The 19061-nt window shown below is 45.3% G+C and overlaps 1 protein-coding gene across 1 annotated transcript in view; it reads left to right on the top strand.

Annotated features, from left to right (window-relative positions):
• The first annotated feature begins 5030 nt into the window (after positions 1 to 5030).
• LOC119396963 (plexin-B) overlaps positions 5031 to 19061 on the top strand; it is a 203955-nt gene continuing 189924 nt past the window's right edge. The window contains exon 1 of the mRNA XM_049417291.1: positions 5031 to 5118. The gene's annotated coding sequence lies outside the window, so the exon portion shown is untranslated. The remainder of the gene's footprint in view (positions 5119 to 19061) is intronic.

Genomic DNA, 19061 nt, shown 5'->3' with positions numbered 1-19061 from the left:
TCGGAACACAGTGCAGTACAGTTTCTATGTAGAAAAAAAAATGCGAGGAGGGAGATGAGTTTATTTCAGTAACCACTAAGTGGATTGCTGCAGGCGCGGCCGCGTATTTTCTTGTGTGTGACATTTCGAATACGGCTGTTGCATCTTACTGTGGACACTGAAACTCCTCAAGCTAACACAAAAGTCATGGTTAGTTTAGTGTTAACGTTCGCGGACTACATCTCCTCTCCTGAGGTGATGTAGCCTGTGAAAAAGTCTGCAAAGAATAAAAATCACGTTTCTATCTGGAATTTACCGCACGTGTTGACCCGTGGAAGTCAAGTGTTCTACCGCAGAGGCACGCCAGTGCTTGAAACTGCTGCGAAGAGAGACCCTACACAGCCATGTCGGGCAAGCATTCACGTTACCACATGTAATTTTGCGTGACAGAAGCGTAGAATCTCACCGGGTGCCACGCCGCGTGAATTGCGTAACGAGTGGGTGATCATGCTTTAAGCAGCGCACTGAGGGACGAGGGCAGAGAAAAGAAGGTGCACAACACGGGCGCAACACAGATAGCAAGAGAAGTCATAGAAGCGTTCCACATCCAAAGGAAAGGAGAAAAATGTATCAGTCTACCATCTATCGCGCTAAGTGACGTGGAATTTCAATACCTAAGCGGCACCTGCACATGATTGCAAAGATTATATGTTTTTTATCCTTTTTTTGTACTTCACCTCTTCATTAGCATGTTTTTCCGAATAAAATCAGTTGCGAGCTAGCGCCCGTGTTGTGCACCTTCTTTTCTCTGTCTTCGTCCCTCAGTGCGCTGCTTAAATCATGATGAATCCGTACCAACTAGCTCAAGTTTCAATTCTCATGCAGAGTGAGTGATCGAAAGCTGTCAACCCATTACAAAGGGCTGAGCTATAATTCATCATCATCATCATCATCAGCAGCAGCAGCAGCAGCAGCCACAGCACCAACAAATTGTGCAGCTACGTTGGTGCGCGTACTGCCTCACAGGCGCCTATGCGGGCAACTTCGCAGCTGTCATTGCAATGAGTGCCCTAGGAGAGTTTACAGCGGCCAACTACTTGGCAAAGTGACAGGCACAGGTGCACGGAAAAGTGCGTGCGCGAGCACGGCACACTGACGTTCCGCTCGGAGCAGCTGCGGTGGCGGCGCTTGACGGCGGCGGAGAGGCGAGCCTTCCTCCATGCTCTTCGGATTGCAGGTAACTGCACAAGTATACCACTGCAGAAGAGGCTCGTGCTGCTGGCTGTGCACGAAACGATGCCGAAGCGAACGTGATCTCGAGCTGCGGATGCACAGTGTGATGTAACATTTAAATGTTGAAGCCTACACACGTTTAAAAAAAAACTCACACGTTTCGTTATGCCTTGGCCTAAGACGACTCGAAGACGAAAGCCATCTTTTAACAGTGGAGCTATTTATGACAGCCTTCGGTTGTAATCCGTGCACAGAAAACCATCATCATTATGAACCGGCACGCGCTATATTCGTCCTCTTTGTCCCCTCCATCTTCTGCTTCGGTGCCAGAACACGTGCGCCAGTTTGTCCGGCGTGGGATGGAATAACTCATATGGGAGAGAACGAGTACAAACAGAGAGAAAGAGAGAAAGGGATAAACAGAAAGAGAAGGAAATTCTTGGCGAAAAAAAAATAGTTGACAAGGTCGGATTCGAACCCGCGTACCCATGGTCCGAATGCGACCATCCTAACCACTCGGCTATCCAGGCACAACGCTAGCGGAGCCTTGTAACAGACCCGTAGCCAGGAATTTTTTTCGGGGGGGGGGGGGGCACTTGCTGAAAACCTTAGCTTTTTGAGAAAAACATCTATTTTTATTATTTATTTTTGGTAAAAACACCTACTTCAACAAAATTTCAGGGGGGGGGGTTAGCCCCCCCCCCCCCCCCTGGCTACGGGCCTGCTTGTATGGTATAGTATACCATACATTGTATACCATACATGGTAGGTATAGCCTTGTGTGGTATAGTATACCAAGAGGCTTGGAAGGGGAAGTTAGGGTGAGGAGGAGAGATGGGAGGGTGAGCAATATAATAATAATATCTAGGGTTTAACGTCCCAAAACCACGATATGATTATGAGTGACGCCGTAGTGGAGGGCTCCGGAAATTTCGACCACCCGGGGTTCTTTAACGTGCACCTAAATCTAAGTACACGGGCCTCAAACATTTTCGCCTCCAGCGAAAATGCAGCTGCCGCGGCCGGGATTCGATCCCGCGACCTTCGGGTCAGCAGTCGAGCGCCATAAGGGGAGGGTGAGCAAGACGAAAGGAGGGGAAAGAGTAAAGCATAGCACAGAAAGAGAAAGAAAGGCAGAAAAAGAGAGAATGAAAGAAACAGAGAGAAATATATAGACAGAAAGAGAAAGAAAGATAGAAGGAGCGAGAAATAGAAAGAAATATATAGAGAGAATGATAGAAATTGAAATAAACAGGGACAAAGAAGACATAGAAAATGGAGAGAAGAGAAAAAAACAAAGGAAGAGATGACGAAACAAACAGAAAAATAAAGAGATACAAAGCTCTGCACTTCCTTCAGGCTTGGCCCCACTAGTGCGAAGCGGACTTAATTTTTTTTCTTCTCACTCTGTATAGATCCCCCCTCCCCAACGCTTTCTGCACCTAAAATGGTTTTGCACTGCCTGTGGGATGTGAGGCATTACAAGCTCTAATGTGACGTCGTGACGTCATGAACTATGTGGCGTCATGATGGCGTGATAGAGTTACGTCAATGATGACGTCATGTTACATTGAGGCAATGAACCTTCCGGTACGCCGTCGGCCCACATACATGCAAGTTGTCTCTTCGTCCACCTTACTTTCTTCACATCTATACGACAATTATTACAATGCACCTAAAGCTGTACAATTATTACATTCCCTGTACCCACCCTGGCTTCATTATTTGCTGGTTTTCATTAAGGTTGTGTCAAACAAAGAAACAAGCCCTCGAAATATCCCTTCCTTCATTCATTTATGGGCTAGACTCTCATTCCGGCAGAGTTGATGCCTTCAGGTAGTATGCGAGCGCTTATTGCTCAGCTCTCCGCTCTTTAAAAGGATCACGTGCTACGTGACGTCATCTGGCAAAAAAATGTGTTCCACATTCGCCGACACGGCTAAGAGCGGCGCTGACTGACAGTGCTAGGGTTTGCATGCAGATAAATACCTGATAAGTGGACGAGGGGACGACCGCCGCTGTAGCTCAGTTGGTAAGAGCATCGGGCGCGTCATACGAAGGTCGCAGGTTCGGTCCCTGCCAGCGGCAAGTTGTCTTTTCTTCCACCTTACTTTTTTCACATCTATATCGTAATTATTACAATACACCTAAAGCAGTGCAATTAACGTTCCCTATACCCTCCTTGGCTTCATTATATGCTGGTTTTCATTAAGGTTGCGTCAAACAAAGAAACTAGCCCTCAAAAAACCCCTTCCTTCATACATGCACATGAGTATCAAGTGACTTTTGAGCGATATTTACCAGTTTTTTTTTTTTCCATCATTCGTGCTGACGCCGCGGTCACGCCAAATCTATTTGGCGTGACTCCCATCTTGAAATTTCTTGACTCGATGAGAAATATAAGGCTTTCGCCTTAAAAGACATCGACAAAAGTGCCGGCATGAGGCATCCAAAAGGTCGATTTAATGCCGAACGTGCACTTGCTCGTTGCGGTTCACTTGTCTTACAAGAGTGCGGCCAGGCTTTCGCCTTTTTTTTTTTTTTGTTACAAGAGTGTAACAACTGTCGAGCTTAGTTTTCCTATAAGTTGCAGCTGTACTTCAAGACGCGCTCCGGACATGTATTTGAACTCCGGCGTCTCGATGTTGTCCAGCCCCGGTGCAGTGCCCTGAGTTAACTGGACTTGCTTACTACTTTAACTCTCGCATGGTAAAGAGAACAGCTGTGTCTTCAGGCTCTCCCTCGACATTGTCCTTTCATATATGGCTTGCACAAATGCCGGGCCTAGAAAGAGCAACTCTCGGCCTAAGCGAACATTACCCGAATTCTCGTCCGCACTGACGAAACGTAAACTCCTTATTCTGAACTCGTCAGCTTATCGTGTGCCATACAGTGATGATACGACGGTCTTGCGATAATTAGACAATTCCGATTTTTTAACAGCGAAGTTGTTGCAGCTCGCCGTAGTTTGTCTGGTGTTGCAAAAATCTCCTCAGGTGGGTATGCGCCACGGGAACTGGACAAGCCCCACTACCGAGCACAGAAGGTGCGAGAGTTAGAGGGAATAAAGACACAAAAATATACAAAGACAGAGAAGGGCATAGAAAGAGATAGAAGAGACACGGACGCAAAAAGGAAGAAGGAAGAGAGAAATGCAGAGAAACAAAGAAAGGAAGAGAACGAAGCAGAGAGAGAGGAAGAAAGAAAGAAGGAAATAGAAACGAAGACATGCAAGAAACAGAGAGAAAGATAAAGAAAGATAGAAAGGAAGAAAAAATAAAGAGAAACAAGGAAGGCCATCCAGCTGCGCTCTTCCTTCAGGCTTGGCACCACTAGTGCGAAGCTGCCATCAATTTTTTTTGTGGGTGTGCTTATAAATGTTACCGCACGTTCCCTATTCCTTCCTCATTTTTTTGTCATTCGCTTCTTTTGCCGCCTTATCCGTCTGCGCAGCGCAAAGTGTCACGCGCCCTCCGAAGCTACAGATGCGAGGAGAATGGAAAGCGAGGACAACCTCCTCTCCACTTTGGCCCGAGCCTCTCCCCAGCAGCTCCCGTCTTCCCTAGGCCCGTTCCCTAACAGGGAATGGGATTGATCCCGTCCCACTCGAGGGTCGCTTTCTCGCCCGAAAGCCTTCTGGCGCTGAGTCAGTTCGCGCGCGCTGTCCACACTGGGAGCGCGGGTGCCTCCGACGGCAGTCGCGCTATAGCCACGATCGTAGCTGGCTCGCGACGTGACCACGCCGTTCGGTTCTTCAGTGCTCCTCTTCGTCGCTGGACGGCATTTCGCTTCCGATCGGCAGTGGGGGAAAGAACAATGCTTCGTTGCGAAGCGTAATACCCGTGGCGAGTTCCCAGAGATCGCCTGAAGCGCCTGCTCACCGGCTGAAGATGCCGTAGTCAAGCGGTACGTACGCACACATTTGAAATCGCTGTCGCGACGCACGTGCGTGAAATGCGGTACCCTCACTATAATCAAGTGTGAAGAACCAAGTAAGGCATAGCGAAATTTGCAATCTGATTATTTGATGTTGTATGCCGTGACGGGGTGGCCTAAGCATTTCTGAAGCGTGAAAGAAGCGTGCACCTTGAAAACATGTATGTGTAAATACACATCAGACATACCTGCATGTTTTTTTTTTCTAATTGAAAACAAGTATGTCGTTACTGTTTTGTATTCGTCGTGTTTTATTCCGTTGTCACCGCATTAGGCTTACCTTGTGTTGTGTGCTATATTAATATTTTTAGGCTTCATTAGGATAAAGCGGCTGAACATTATTGCTTTTACTCGCTGTTTGTGGCATAAATTAACAAAATACCAAAAAGACATGACAGTGATTCCGGGTCACTACACCGTAGCATTTATATAGTACATAAAAAAGCTACAGATTCCTGCTCTTTCGTAGACGAAGTCGTCGAAAATATAAGCGTGAAGTACAATTAGGCATGGTAAATGACGCGCCTGCACTTGCACACAACGATAAGTTCGTAAAAGAATCACAGCATGCCTAGGATTTCTCTCTCTCCAATGTGTTTACGTTAACGCGTTCCTCATCCTCGATGACCTGCGAGTTCAGACGTACGCTCTCGGTGTTCAAGTTAATAAAGCTACGGCCGTTGGGCAAGACTATAAAGAGACTGAATTGTTACATTTTGCCCTCAACTTGCGGAAACACACCGCTAGTTCACCTGCCTCTTCTGCTCTGCTGTGTATATAGAACGAAGTCACCGCTTCGATTGGCGGTTGTGTAGGCCACATTCCAAGGGAGCGGGATTCCAGGACACTGTAAAACGTGTTACAGGTTGATACACACGACCAATGAAATTGCGTATTCGGTCCTCGGTCCTAACGCGGCTCGCCGATACAGATACCAAAAAGGCATGACAGTAAGTCCGGGTCGCTAAAACGTAGCCTTTGTACAGTACAGAAAAAAGCCATAGATTGCCGTTCATTCGTAGATTCACGTGACGAATATCTAGTTCGTGACAGTGTTTGGCTGTCAGATCAGTCAGGTTATGCTTGTTGGTGGACCTAAAGCCTTATGTTGCTCAAGTCGGTTTTAAACCTTTCAATTTGGTATCTTTCATAGGCCAAGTGTATCCTTTGCTTATAAAAGCCCATTAATTATACTGTGCCTCACGTTAATATGACACACATTTTATTTGTGTTGATTTTCCGTGTACCATCGCATCCTCAAGGCACAAAAAGCGTCGAAACATATAAGCACGCGCTAACAAGCATATCGACAGGTGAGCCACCACACTTGTGCATCCAAATACATAAAATCTCCAGAAATGGCATGACCAGATTGTCGATTCAAAAAAAGACTTCGGAAAAAAGCGGCTTACCATCGCAATTTCTCCTCGGGCCATGACAAAATAAATGTCTGTCCGACATTATTTAAAATGTATCGAAATAAAACTAAGCTTTAAATAAAACAGGTCCGTTATAGTACGCATTAGGTAATACGACGTGAGGCGTCTTAGCTAGCTAATAGTAAGCCATTCCACAGAAAAGGAATGCCCTTTTTATTTATCTCTGTCAAATACTTCGGTAGCTTAAGCAATGACCTTGATAAACGCCCTGAAGTGGCTTTTCGGACCTAGGAAATACGCGAAGATAACGAGGTTAATGGAGCTTCAAGCTCCTGTGCAGATTATTTTTTTATGCTTTTGGGGCACCGTTAGGCACTCTGCCGTGAATTACAGCATTAAGTCGAAGAAAATTGCTCTTCTTTCCGGTATCTTAAGATCTACGTCGCTTAGTAATTGGAAAATTTTCCCAAGTAGTCGGAGCGTTCGCCTTAAGATCCCAAGTGCACAAGTATGCCACTGAGGTAATCTCCACAAACATTTCCGGGGTATGGCTTCGAGAGAATATGCGTTATCTTCTACAACCACACTACAGAAGTTTGTCATTATAAAGTAATCTACTACTTTCGTATGTATCAAATAGATTGAGAAAAATATCTTATATTCTTGATTCCTCCAAGCACAAATAAATGCTAGTAGCATTTGTGCACATTAAACAAGAAGAAAAAAAGATTACCTCTCCCCCCCTTGGTTTCATTCATGATTTCTTTCATATTTAGCATAAGAAAGTGTACTTATTTACGTCCCTCATGGCCACTCCACAGATGAAACGTGCCATCCTATATTTAGGCGCAACGGTGATGGATTTGTTAGAGATAGGTCCACCTGTTGAAAAGTTGGCTGCCAGGAATGCGGTACTTTGGGTCTGTTTACAATAGTTTCATCCCAAAGTGTGTTTCCATCTGTCGGCACGCGTCCTCATCACTGAACCCCTGTAATCACAGTGACCATACTGTTATATTTGTCTTGTGGATGCATTTCAGTAATGCACACTTAAAATGTTCTCTCAAAAGCTCAACATCCAGAAGTCTTCAATTTACAGTGGGGCTTTCAGTGTTACCTTCCAGTGATCTCAGAATTAAATGGCAGTAGGCTACTTCATCAGATTGGCGCATTTGCTCAGCGGCGTGCATCTACAGTGCCATCAGACTTATTCGAATTACTTTTATCATCTGTTTGTCTGCAGCATGCCTGCTTCCAAACCCTTTGCCTTCAGAGGAAGCTCTTTCACACGTCCGCTATGCTTTCAGGCACCTCTATGCTTTCTCGAGATTCGTTTTTACTTCTTTACCGAAGAGAGTTATCGTGCCCCAGTTTCTCGTGCTTGAGTTGCGTCCCTGAGACGTGCTTTTGAAATTTAAACCCATGGAACCTCATTTTTACGTCATAGAAAGTCTTAGAGTGGTCATTTGTACGTACCATATCCCTACGGTTCTTGCCTTTCTGTATGTACACCGCTGACCGGACGTGGTCAGAGGACCGGACGCTGTGGCGAAACTTTGTCGCCTTCCTCAGAAATGCGCATCACGTACAGTTCCGTCGCGAACTCTGCCATTTCTTTTTGAATAGTTTCAGACTTCAGGGTCACTGTTTTGCCACTGCAAGCAAAATGCTGAGAGAAGAATAATTCCGTCGTTTTGTCGCTTCTGTAATCTACATGGTCAAATTTTTATTACAAAAGAAATTACAAAAGCTTTTGCGTCACATTTAGGTGACGCCTCTAGCACCGACTGTACTGGTATATTACTGACCTGCTTCATTGTGAAGCATCCCGAGTCGCCTTGGTCAAACTCATCATGAAGAATCTTGTAAGCCTCGCTGAAAATGCTTGGCATGCAACTGTTTTGTTTTGATCTGCGTCACCAGTTTATTCACCATAATATGAACTAGCTTCATAAGTGTCTCATTTAACGAGAATGGGCCAATCTGGAAGCTACAGCCAGCAACTTCTCAACCTTCCTATCATTTTTCATTGCTCAAATATATCTTAATACGTAGTAATTTGTACACTGAAAGTTATGTTACGGTTTCGTGGAGCCCAGCTGCTTTGTCGACATGCCTTGTTTCAGTGCTCTAATGGAGACTGCCCTCGCATTCAAACATTTCCTGTTTGTACAAGCCGTGCTTGTTACAACAGTACTTCAGTTAACGTTGCGATAAGCAATTGTTTTCAGGGATTTCACGAAGTACCAGAACTTATGCGTCGTGTAAAACTTATAACTAAGAAGCAATACTTTTTACGAGCGATTTACTGAAGAAACGCCTTATGCACCTATGAAGATAGCAATACATCTTGTGGGAAAGTGTGCAGGGACACTGAGGTGGCGCTGGATAACAATCTCTTGCTGGGAATTTGGGATATTATCGGCACAGTCATCATGCACTGAAGTGAGGAAAGAGATAAGGCGGGAAATTGGAAATGCTATGGAATATACTGACTTCACAGCGCACGTGTGTTCCTGCTCAGAATACAGTTAAGCGTTTTCTTTGAACAGCGAAGCTGTTCTTCGTCGAGCCGTTCATGTCCCGGATCCGTGGTAACCCTTGTGGGCATCATAAACGGGTATGCGCCACAGACATTGGGTAAATCCCACTACTCATCACTGGTCCACTAAAAATGAAGGCAACAGTTAGCCCAAGAAACGGGCGTTTGCCAAAGAAATCTGTGCGGCCTATGGGAAAATATCATAAACGGGTATGTGCCACAGAAATTGGGCAAATCTTACTGCACATAACTTCCACTCAGAAGGAAGAAGGCAACAGTTATAGCCCAACAGCAAATGGCTGCGAAGCAACGGCGACGAGCCGAAGACCCCGAGTACGTACAAGGAGAGAATATTAGGGAACGGGAAATGCAACGGCGGCTGCGAGAAGACATCGAAGCGATGAAAGGCCTGCGCCAACGACGACGTGCCCGTAGATCTATCAGAGGTGCGAACGCTTGGTTTCAGCGCGTGGTTCTGTCTCTGGAGTTTGGATGTCCGTGTCGTGTGACTCGTGTCTGTGAGTGTGTGCGGTTTACCTCGAACCTCTCTGTGCTGACCATCAACGTAAAAACAGCCTAGCATCATCTAGCTAAAGCATAGCTACGACCTAGAAGCAACCTAGAAACGACCTGCATCACATAGCTAAAGCCTAGAAACAACCTATAGAAGCAACCAGATTCGTTTTCAGAATCGTCCAGTTTCGCTGTTTCAAGCCTTGCGCGGCTTAGTGCAAGCTTCGCCTGATTTTATTTAGAATCGCATATCATTCGAATGGAATCTTTAATGGAATGGAATATCATTAATAAAGAGTATCTCAGTAACCTGCGATTTGCTGATGACATTGCATTGATGAGTAACGCGGGAGACGAATTACAGCTCATGATTACTGAACTGGATACGGAAAGTAGAAGAGTAGGTCTGAAAATTAATACGCATAAAACTAAAATAATGTGGAACAATCTTGGCAGAGAACAGCGCTTTGCGATAGGTGGCGAGACTCTGGAAGTTGTAAAGGAGTACGTCTACTTAACACAGGTAGTAACCGCGGAGCCGAACCATGAGAGTGAAATAACCAGAAGAATAAGGATGGGATGGGGCTCATTCGGCAAGCATTATCAAATCATGAATGGTAGTCTACCACTATCTCTCAAGAGGAAGGTATATAACAGCTGCATCTTACCGGTACTTACCTACGGAGCAGAAACCTGGAGACTTACAAAGAGGGTTCAACTTAAATTGAGGACGACGCAGCGAGCGATGGAAAGGAAAATGATAGGTGTAACCTTAAGAGACAGGAAGAGAGCAGAGTGGGTCAGGGAACAAACGGGGGTTAAGGACATCATAGTTGAAATCAAGAAGAAGAAATGGATATGGGCCGGGCACGTAGCACGTCGGCAGGATAACCGGTGGTCATTAAGGGTAACTGACTTGATTCCAAGAGATGGCAAACGCGTGAGGGGGAGACAGAAAATTAGGTGGGTAGATGAGATTAAGAAGTTTGCAGGTATAACGTGGCAGCAGAAAGCACAGGACCGGGTTGATTGGCGGAACATGGGAGAGGCCTTTGCCCTGCAGTGGGCGTAAACAGGCTGATGATGATAATGATGATGATGATGATCATTCGAATGAAGAAAACGTTTGAATCTTATTCGAAATTTCAAGTATTCACACACCCCCAGAAACAAGTAATTACGCAAGCGAAGAATAAAAAAATATGTAGTTCTGAACACGCAAAGCTAGAATAATCCCTTTTAGCTTTCTGAGAAAATAGGAAGAAATGGATTACATCTGTTTTGTTTTTTGCTCATTAGTTTCGGGATTCATTAACGAAAAGAGCGTCGTCTATAAAAATGGCACAGATTTTGTTTGCTCCGAAGAAGCACGTATTAGCTGAAACTCAGTGCGGGTTCCCAGCCTGGATTGACTGTAAAATTTGAAGCGTTAGTGCTGGCATAATAGCTCATTAGTGGAGCCATTCATGAGACTAAAGTGCCTCTCTAATGCATCGAAGCTGCGCAATGTTCGCAGACTAAGACAGGGAACCATGCGAGACTACAAAGACAGCATTATGCGAGGACAGCGAGAAACAAGAGAGCATTACAGTTCAGAGACAAAAGGCTTCTAAGAGCACGCTTCGCTCGCGGGCTTGTACTAAGCGTATCCATCTGGGCCGGACGCCCATAGACTTCCAAAGTTAATGTGCAGTGAGCGCAATCAATTGCCGGGTTGCTGGTGAAGCGAACGCATCTCGCAATGACAAGACTCCTCTGCAGAACAGTGCTGCTCTTAGCGCGCGGTGATTATGTTTCGCTGATTCAATTACAGCGCAATATCTGCGCTGCCGGAATTTCTCCCTGGCTGCAACCGCCGCTGTTACTTTTCTCGGTGTTTCTGTTGTCTGCGTTACTATGCCGTTCTCGTGCTACATTGGCTCGGCTGACTGGAAGGTTCGGCGATAATAGATCTGGCTTAATGCACTGCTTCTGCTTTTACTCTGGTCTCCCCACGCCGCTCTTATGAGGCTCGCTAAGTGACGCATATTTCATTTCGCGAATTAACAACCCCCTCCTCCTTTACGTAAACTCTCACCCCGTCCTCCCGTCTTCGCCCTGTCGGCCCCGGCTCTCTGCCAGTGTCGCTCCCCTAAGCAAATGACTTCGCTAATACAGCGGTGCCATGCGGAAAAAAAATGAATTAAGGCTCGTTTATCGGGCTCACCGGTTTCTTGTCGTGGGCAGCGCAGGTTATTGATATTCATGGACACCATTTGCAGCTCCGAACGAGTCCTAATGAAGAAGTTGCAGTCGTAAAGGGCGACATACTCACTTAATGTAGTACGCTGTATTGCAAATTGTGAAGTTCACGGCCTCTCTCGCTATATATATATATATATATATATATATATATATATATATATAGTGCGCCTTACTGATGGGACCGATGTTCAGATGGAGTTTACGGACAGTCGCGGTCTACTTGGGGCGACTACGAAGCTGAAATAATTCGCAGCCATGACGACGAGTGTGTCCCACACTCGCTGTCATTCCTATGAGCGGCACTGATTAACACTCCCAGGTTTAAATACACAGATATATCCGATAAAGTGGACGAGAAGATGACCGCCGCCGTACCTCAACTGGTAGAAGATTGGACGCTTTATTCGAAGGTTGCAGGTTCGGTCCCTGCCTTCGGCAAGTTATCTTTTCGTCCAGTTAAATTTCTTCACGTTTATATTGCAATTACTACAAATAACATGCCCTATACATTCCTTGGTTTGATTGTTTGTCGGTTCTCATTAAAATCGAATATATAGTAAGTTTATTTATCTGCATACAAGTTGCGGGTTCATTTCAGTGACCCAATTCTGAAGTCTAAGCACGTAAGTGCTTATATGGCAGTTCAGTTTATTTCCACAACGGGATTGTATAGCGCGAAGTTGAGCTTCACCGAATTCTTAACTACGGCTGTGTGCCTATACTTGGCCTCTTTTCTTAAATGTCTTTCCGTTGTGGTTAACTTCTAGCTCTTGTGCAAGCCCTTTCAAATAACCGACTAATTGTCTCATTTGCTCAGATATTGTAGTTGCAGCGCATACACTCCAAAGCGTCGCGAGAGGTTTAACCAAGAGGAGTCCGGTTGGCTACTCTCGAACAAGCAGGTATACTAAACGCCACTAAAAAACACTAGAATGAGAAACGCTCACAATATGCACGCTCAAATGTATGATATAACCCTTTCACCATTCAGTTCGTCATGAGTGTTTACGTAGGCCAGTGCACCCAACGAAACGAGTTAAACTGATTACTCGAGCTCGTACAGCTGCTTTTAGCTTTATTTCTATACTCTCACAACGTGTTAATATCAAATGAAAATAGGACGGTGCCTAAAACAAATTTTGTCTCACTCGCGAGAACATGTGAACATGTGAGATTGCCAACTCTGTCAAAGAGGAGTGCAAGAAAGCAGACAGAGCCTGAACAAGCTGGCTGAGAAATTTTCATCTGTGGCTACTGGCACAACGGCAAGGAACGACAGTGGAGATACGAAAGAAGCGTATCAAAAAAGCTGGCTGGCGGATGCCGTTGATCATCACCGCTGGGATTTTGCGTCTTAAGTAGAGTCCCTAGAAGACGGCGCACAAGACCGAAGTCCGTTGCCCAAGTGATCGTGTAATGGTGCTTCCTCACGTCAAGTGCAGTTCCAGGGCCCCGAGAAGAAAATGAAGCCCTATGAAAGTCTGGATACAAAACCAGCAAAACCAGCCATGAGGTGCTCTACTGCTTACCCGAAGGCCGCGGGATCGAATCCCGGGCCGCGGCGCCCGCATTTCGGTGAAGGCGAAATGTCAGAGGCCCGTCTACCTAGACTTAGGTGCACGTTAAAGAACACCTGATGGTCAAAATTTCCGGAGCCCTCCACTACGGCGTCCCTCACAACCGTATCGTCGTTTTGGGACGTAAAACTTTACGTATTATTATTAAAGCCAGCCACGAGAGAAGCCTGCGAAAACGGCAAAGGCTTTTCCTCTATTCCTACGTGTTGCCACCATCCTCCTAAATGTATCTTGACAAGGAACATGCCTACGCAGTCGAGGTCGCACATGTATTGCTTAACGCATAGAAGGATGCAGTCTAAGTTCTCTGCCACTATTACGGTTTTGCAACCTTCTGGAGTGCCCTAAACGTTCTGCGTACAGTGCACTTTTGAATGCAAAAACTGTTGTTGAATGTTCCTAAGGTACGAATAAATGCAGTGCTTACACTGCATACTTCCTTATATATGACACTTTCCGGAGACTGTAATGGATACATCCACGAATGTGTTGTTCGCCAGTTGTACTTTGCGCCTCACTTGCTCAAAGCATTATACTCTGGCATGCAACTCAGCCTCTGAATGTTTCTCTCATGCACTAAATTGTAAGACTCGGGTCACATATTTCCCAAATGCCGACTTTTTTTTTTATTCTTGCGCATAAGCGCCTATAACTTTTGCGTCAGCTCTCAATTGCTCACTGATCCAAATACCACGCGACTTTCCTGTGAATTTTGCCACCGGGAAAGGGAAGCTATGTCGTAGTATTGTCTCGCTCTCCCTTCATTAGGTAGTGTCAGCTTTAGCACCAATGCAGCCACACGATGTGGTTCAAATATTATTCACTAAAACGAGAAAGTGGAAGTAGAGCGTGCTAGGCGTTGCAGAATAATCGCTCTCTGCCGAGATGAATTCGGGCTCAACGCCCGCTAGTGGGCTCCGTCATCGTCCACAACGCTGAGCTGCCGACGCGGTGACGTCGTCTCCAGGGTAGGAAATTATACGGCACTGCCTCTGCGCATTCGAAGAAGCGCATTAAATCTCCAGCGCCGCGATAAACCGCGTCGCCTCGGAACGCGGCCAGATTCGGCACAACTGAAGAGGAGGATTGAAGCGGAGAAGGCTGCACCGTTTGTTCTGGCCTTCGCTCCCTTCTCACCAGCAGCGAGGCATCTACACCGCAGTAAAACGAAGACGAGTTTGAGAGCGAAGACTACGGCGTAAGCCGGCTGCAATTGAGTTTGCTGTTGTCGTGAAACGAGCTTGCAGCCCGTTCCCCGAATTACCGTGCTAAGGCGAATGCAAGCACTTCGGTTTTGGGCTATGCCCATCTTGTGGCAGCACATTTCCCGGATAAGGAAGATACTGCCAATACAGGGCCTATAACCTCTATATCACAATTTATTTGCACGAGCTAAATTTTGAACTTCACTCGTTTAATGGAACTGGAGCATGACAATACCGTTCGATACAGTTTAGGTTTAGACTCAGTAAACGATGCTAACGTCGCTCTAACTGAAACAAGTTCTCTACACGTTCCGCGCCACAGATGAAGAGGGGCAGTGTTTCTCATTCAACCACAGCACTCACCTCGCCAGCCAATCGAAACAAATAGAATATCAAGTGCATGTAATAGATGCAGTAAATTTACAGGTCCAGGGTTAAGATAATACTTTGGCTTTTTCAATGTGCGTCTTCTTAGAGATAGCAGCGTGGAAATGGAATCATCAGAGTTGACAAATACGGTCAAACTTAGCTCTTAAGTACCTTCAGCACTATTCTAATTCCTTTTTTTATTCTATGGTCAGGTGCTCGCGATTTGTGGTTGGAGTGCTCTGCTTATCTGGCTTAATATATTTCTTTCCCAAAGTACTTCTTGTTTGCTTTGTGCAGACTCAGTGACTTAACATTAAAACGCTATATATGCGCCTATGTTAATCTGTTTAAGACCGCTGGTGGCTGTATAGCGTAAACGGAAGTAGGTGCTTTCCGATATATTTCAACTGGTGCATTCGGCAATGTGATGTGCTAAGACCTGGAACATTGTTAAATGTTATACCTCTCAGGTGTCATATTCTTGCTCGGGTGAAGCTTTTTATTCGACTAATGAAATAACGGAATGACGCCAAAACAAAAGGAACATTGTCGATCTCTAGCTAGTCACTGACAAACACCATTCGTACAAGCGTCGAAGTGGCGTTGCTGTGAGGAAACAAAGTTTAAACAAAACGGGAGCTGTTCGACTGAAATCGAAGCCGGGAGGTGGGACGGGTGATCTTCGATGAAGTAGCTGGATGGCGTAGCGGAAAGAGAAATCTGCTCGCACAATCTTGGGACAAACGTTTGTTGCTTTCCCGTCTTGCGCTCCTTCACTCTTCCGCGCCCCGACTGGACCATTCCTTGACCATCTGCGTTTGTTTACTTTATAGCTTTTAGCGGGCCGGCGTGGCCAGATGAAAACAACACAATCGGCGGCCGCGGCCCGGCGAAGGCGGCCTGTTCCCGCTCCGTAATTACATCGCACTCGACCGCGGGATTTGGGATCGGAAGAAAAAGAGAAAGGACGGAAGGAGCGACGCAGCGGCCACTTTGCGTGGGTGAACGAGCCGCTCTCGAGACAGCGCTGATGGAACGTCTTTTGAGGACGAAGCAGCTCCTGCCCGCTGTTGCCAATCTTCTCTCGCCTTTTGCCGCTCTTTCCAGTCCTTTTGGCGCCGACAACCATTGTTTCTTCTCTTCGTACGCGACTGCTTTGCACCCTCGACTGCTTCTCTCCTTGTTTTCTCCGTCTGTCCTTCTGCTTCGCGTACCCACTTACTTCCCGTCGTTCCATAGTCGCGCCCTTTGTTGCTCCGCGCCAAAGTGGCATCCTTTTCTCGCGACTCCACAACGCTGAGACCGCGGTGCTCGCTAGCAGCACACGCGCTCTTTCGGTCCTTTCGGAGCATGTTACTGGCGACGCTCAATGGCGCGTCGCGAGAGTACTGGTGCGCGGTCCGGCAGAAACGCGTAGGCTTGATTTCAGCGACACGGTATCAGTAAATGAGGCTGACCTGCGCGAGGGGGTTTTGAAAGCGCAATATGCAAGGGCAAATCCACTCCCTAAAGATTCTACCATGCGAAACCATGAACCGTTGAAGATCGCTACCATCATGGTATCGAAGACATTACCGCAATGAGGCCACGATTTTGTAAAGAAAGCCTTTAGAAGGTTATCATTTAGCACGGAGCGAGCTTCCAAGATATAGGTGAAGTAACTATCCGATTTGGACTACGTGCAACATAGTCGGTGACTCGGAACTCTACATGTGATCGTTCGAGTGTCTCGATGCTGAAGGGAGATTATTGTATCGCGAACTAAATATGGAGAAATAGAAAAAAGGAAAGAAAAGGACGCAACGAGATGCACATCAGGTTTCTTATTATCCACTGGGAGAAGGCGATACATGGCCGATACACAGGGATAAGATGCTATTTGGGCACCAGCGCAGCTATTGAAGTGCATCGGTATAGGCGAACGTTTGTTGACCTGGCCATCGCACCGCATGAACGCAATGCTCCCTCTCTCTCCTTCCCACTTTTTTGCATGGCAAACAGAACATGAAAAGCTTCGAAAGAATAAAACAAAATTTGAACATACGACAGCTTTCAACACCCTATGGGTAGTCGGGGAGCGTGTCATTGTGTACGATGTCGGTATCCAATTTTATACAACGAGTGGTGTACTAGCACACCTGAAGAGTCAGTATACGTGAATGATTGGCTAGTTTGCGCTGGTGCAGTTGACTATCAACAAGGTCATTTCACCTCAAACTTCCCAGCCATTTTGGCGACCATTTCTAGCCTATTCGAAAAAAATCGTTCTGATTTATTGCATTGAAAACAGTAAATTGCTAGAATGTTTCCGAGAAAAAAAAATTTTTGATCACTTGGAAGCCTTCTGAACTTCGCAGAGTTTCGTGTGAGTGTTGTTTGTTAAAAAACGTATTATGAGAGTATCATCTCTCGTTTCAATACCAACTTTGGTTTACATATTAAGCAAAGGTATTTGTGTAAGGCGTTTGAAGCTCAGTAATAATAGTGCAATTTTTCTGCCTTATATGCCTCCAGGAATTTTGCCAGAATCTTCTATGTCTGCATTCTTTTTTCACTGCAATATTGCGCCTTGTATGAATACCTGAGCAATTAATACTTACTCTACGAAATGTATATATTGCGTTAAAAAATTTTCAGACGCCTCAAGCTTCTAAAATTTACGAGAATTCACGAATTTCAGAAAATCGTCATTTTTGTCCACATTGAGACGCAATTTAAACCACGTGGGGCTCCAATTAAAAATTAGCTTTATATCTCAATCGAAAGCAAATAAACAGTTCTTCTTATATGGTAGGTTTTATCATTACATTACTTCTTTTAAGAAAGAAAATAAGTTTTCAATTTCCCCGTTGACGGCGACCTTGCCGTCAACACGGCAGCTTCCTCGTTGACATTCCCCATTGCCGTGAATGGGTGAGTTGCGATTATGAGCCACAAAAGATTGGCGATTACATGCGGTAACTTATCAGTTGATTTGCCCAAGACTCGATAAAAGAAACCTTACACTCTCACAGAAATTCTATTACACTATTCGAGTGTAACCAGGATATATAAAAAACAATTATCTGTAGTTGCTAAAAAGCGATACAAGAGGCAGTATTAACGTATCATTTATTCATAACTACGAATCTATGCAATAAACCTTAGCAGCGCCAGACGACTAATTTACGTTCTTATTTTGCTCCCACTGTACTTCGATCTTTACAGTGCATGTAAATGAAAGAGATCAGGACTGGGCTTCCCTGCTTTCTGCGCAATATCTGGCGTTTATGTGCCCGCAAATAAAATATTACAAGTTCGGAGCCGCAGCCATTGCCCCTTGCACGCAAGCATAGTAACAGTGAAGAATGCAATAAAAATCCCCCGCAGTCGAGACATCTCACCTGAGGGCAACGATCGAAAAGCACACTCTTCAAAGAGGGGATTCAAAAGTTTGCGAGAGGCTAATAAAGAAACGGGCACGCGACGCAGGAAAACAAAGCTGCCATGTTGCGACATATGCGAGCACTGAGAATCCGATGAAGGGAGCGCCCGCTAACGCTATCACAAACATAGCACGTTTTTGTTTAAACTTTATGTTTTTTTTTTTTGGTAGAGGGCCTGGGTAAACAAGCCTAAAAACTGGTCGGCTAAACTCAGTAAATTGCTAACAAGAAATCAAAAAAAAAAAAAATGAAGAGTTTGCAATAGGAGACCAAGAGACAGGGCTTTTGAATTTTATTTCATGCTGGCTAGTTTATCTTATTAATGTTCCTTTGGATTTCAACGTATGTGCTTTTGGAGAACGATAGCGAGAAAGTTAGACGTTTCTTTCACTATAAAATAAATATTCGATAATGATAATGTACTGTTACTCTTAATTAACTGGAAAAGAAAAAAAGAAATGGATTACCTTTTCAGTAAAATTCTGTTGATGAAAGAACGAGTATCATGATCTCGTCCGATGAAAGCACAGCATCAAAGTGCGGGCCGTACATCCTATACAGCAAAAAAGCGAGAGAGAAGGGGGGGTGGGGGGGATTCATCCGTATGATTGTCGATGTCATGCGATAGCAGTCTTTATTGTTGGTGTTGTTGTTGTTGT

Source organism: Rhipicephalus sanguineus, chromosome 6 (genome assembly GCF_013339695.2).
Source record: "Rhipicephalus sanguineus isolate Rsan-2018 chromosome 6, BIME_Rsan_1.4, whole genome shotgun sequence".
Taxonomy (NCBI): Eukaryota; Metazoa; Arthropoda; class Arachnida; order Ixodida; family Ixodidae; genus Rhipicephalus; species Rhipicephalus sanguineus.
Note: the sequence above shows the minus strand (reverse complement) of the source record. Positions and strands in the feature narration are given on the sequence as shown.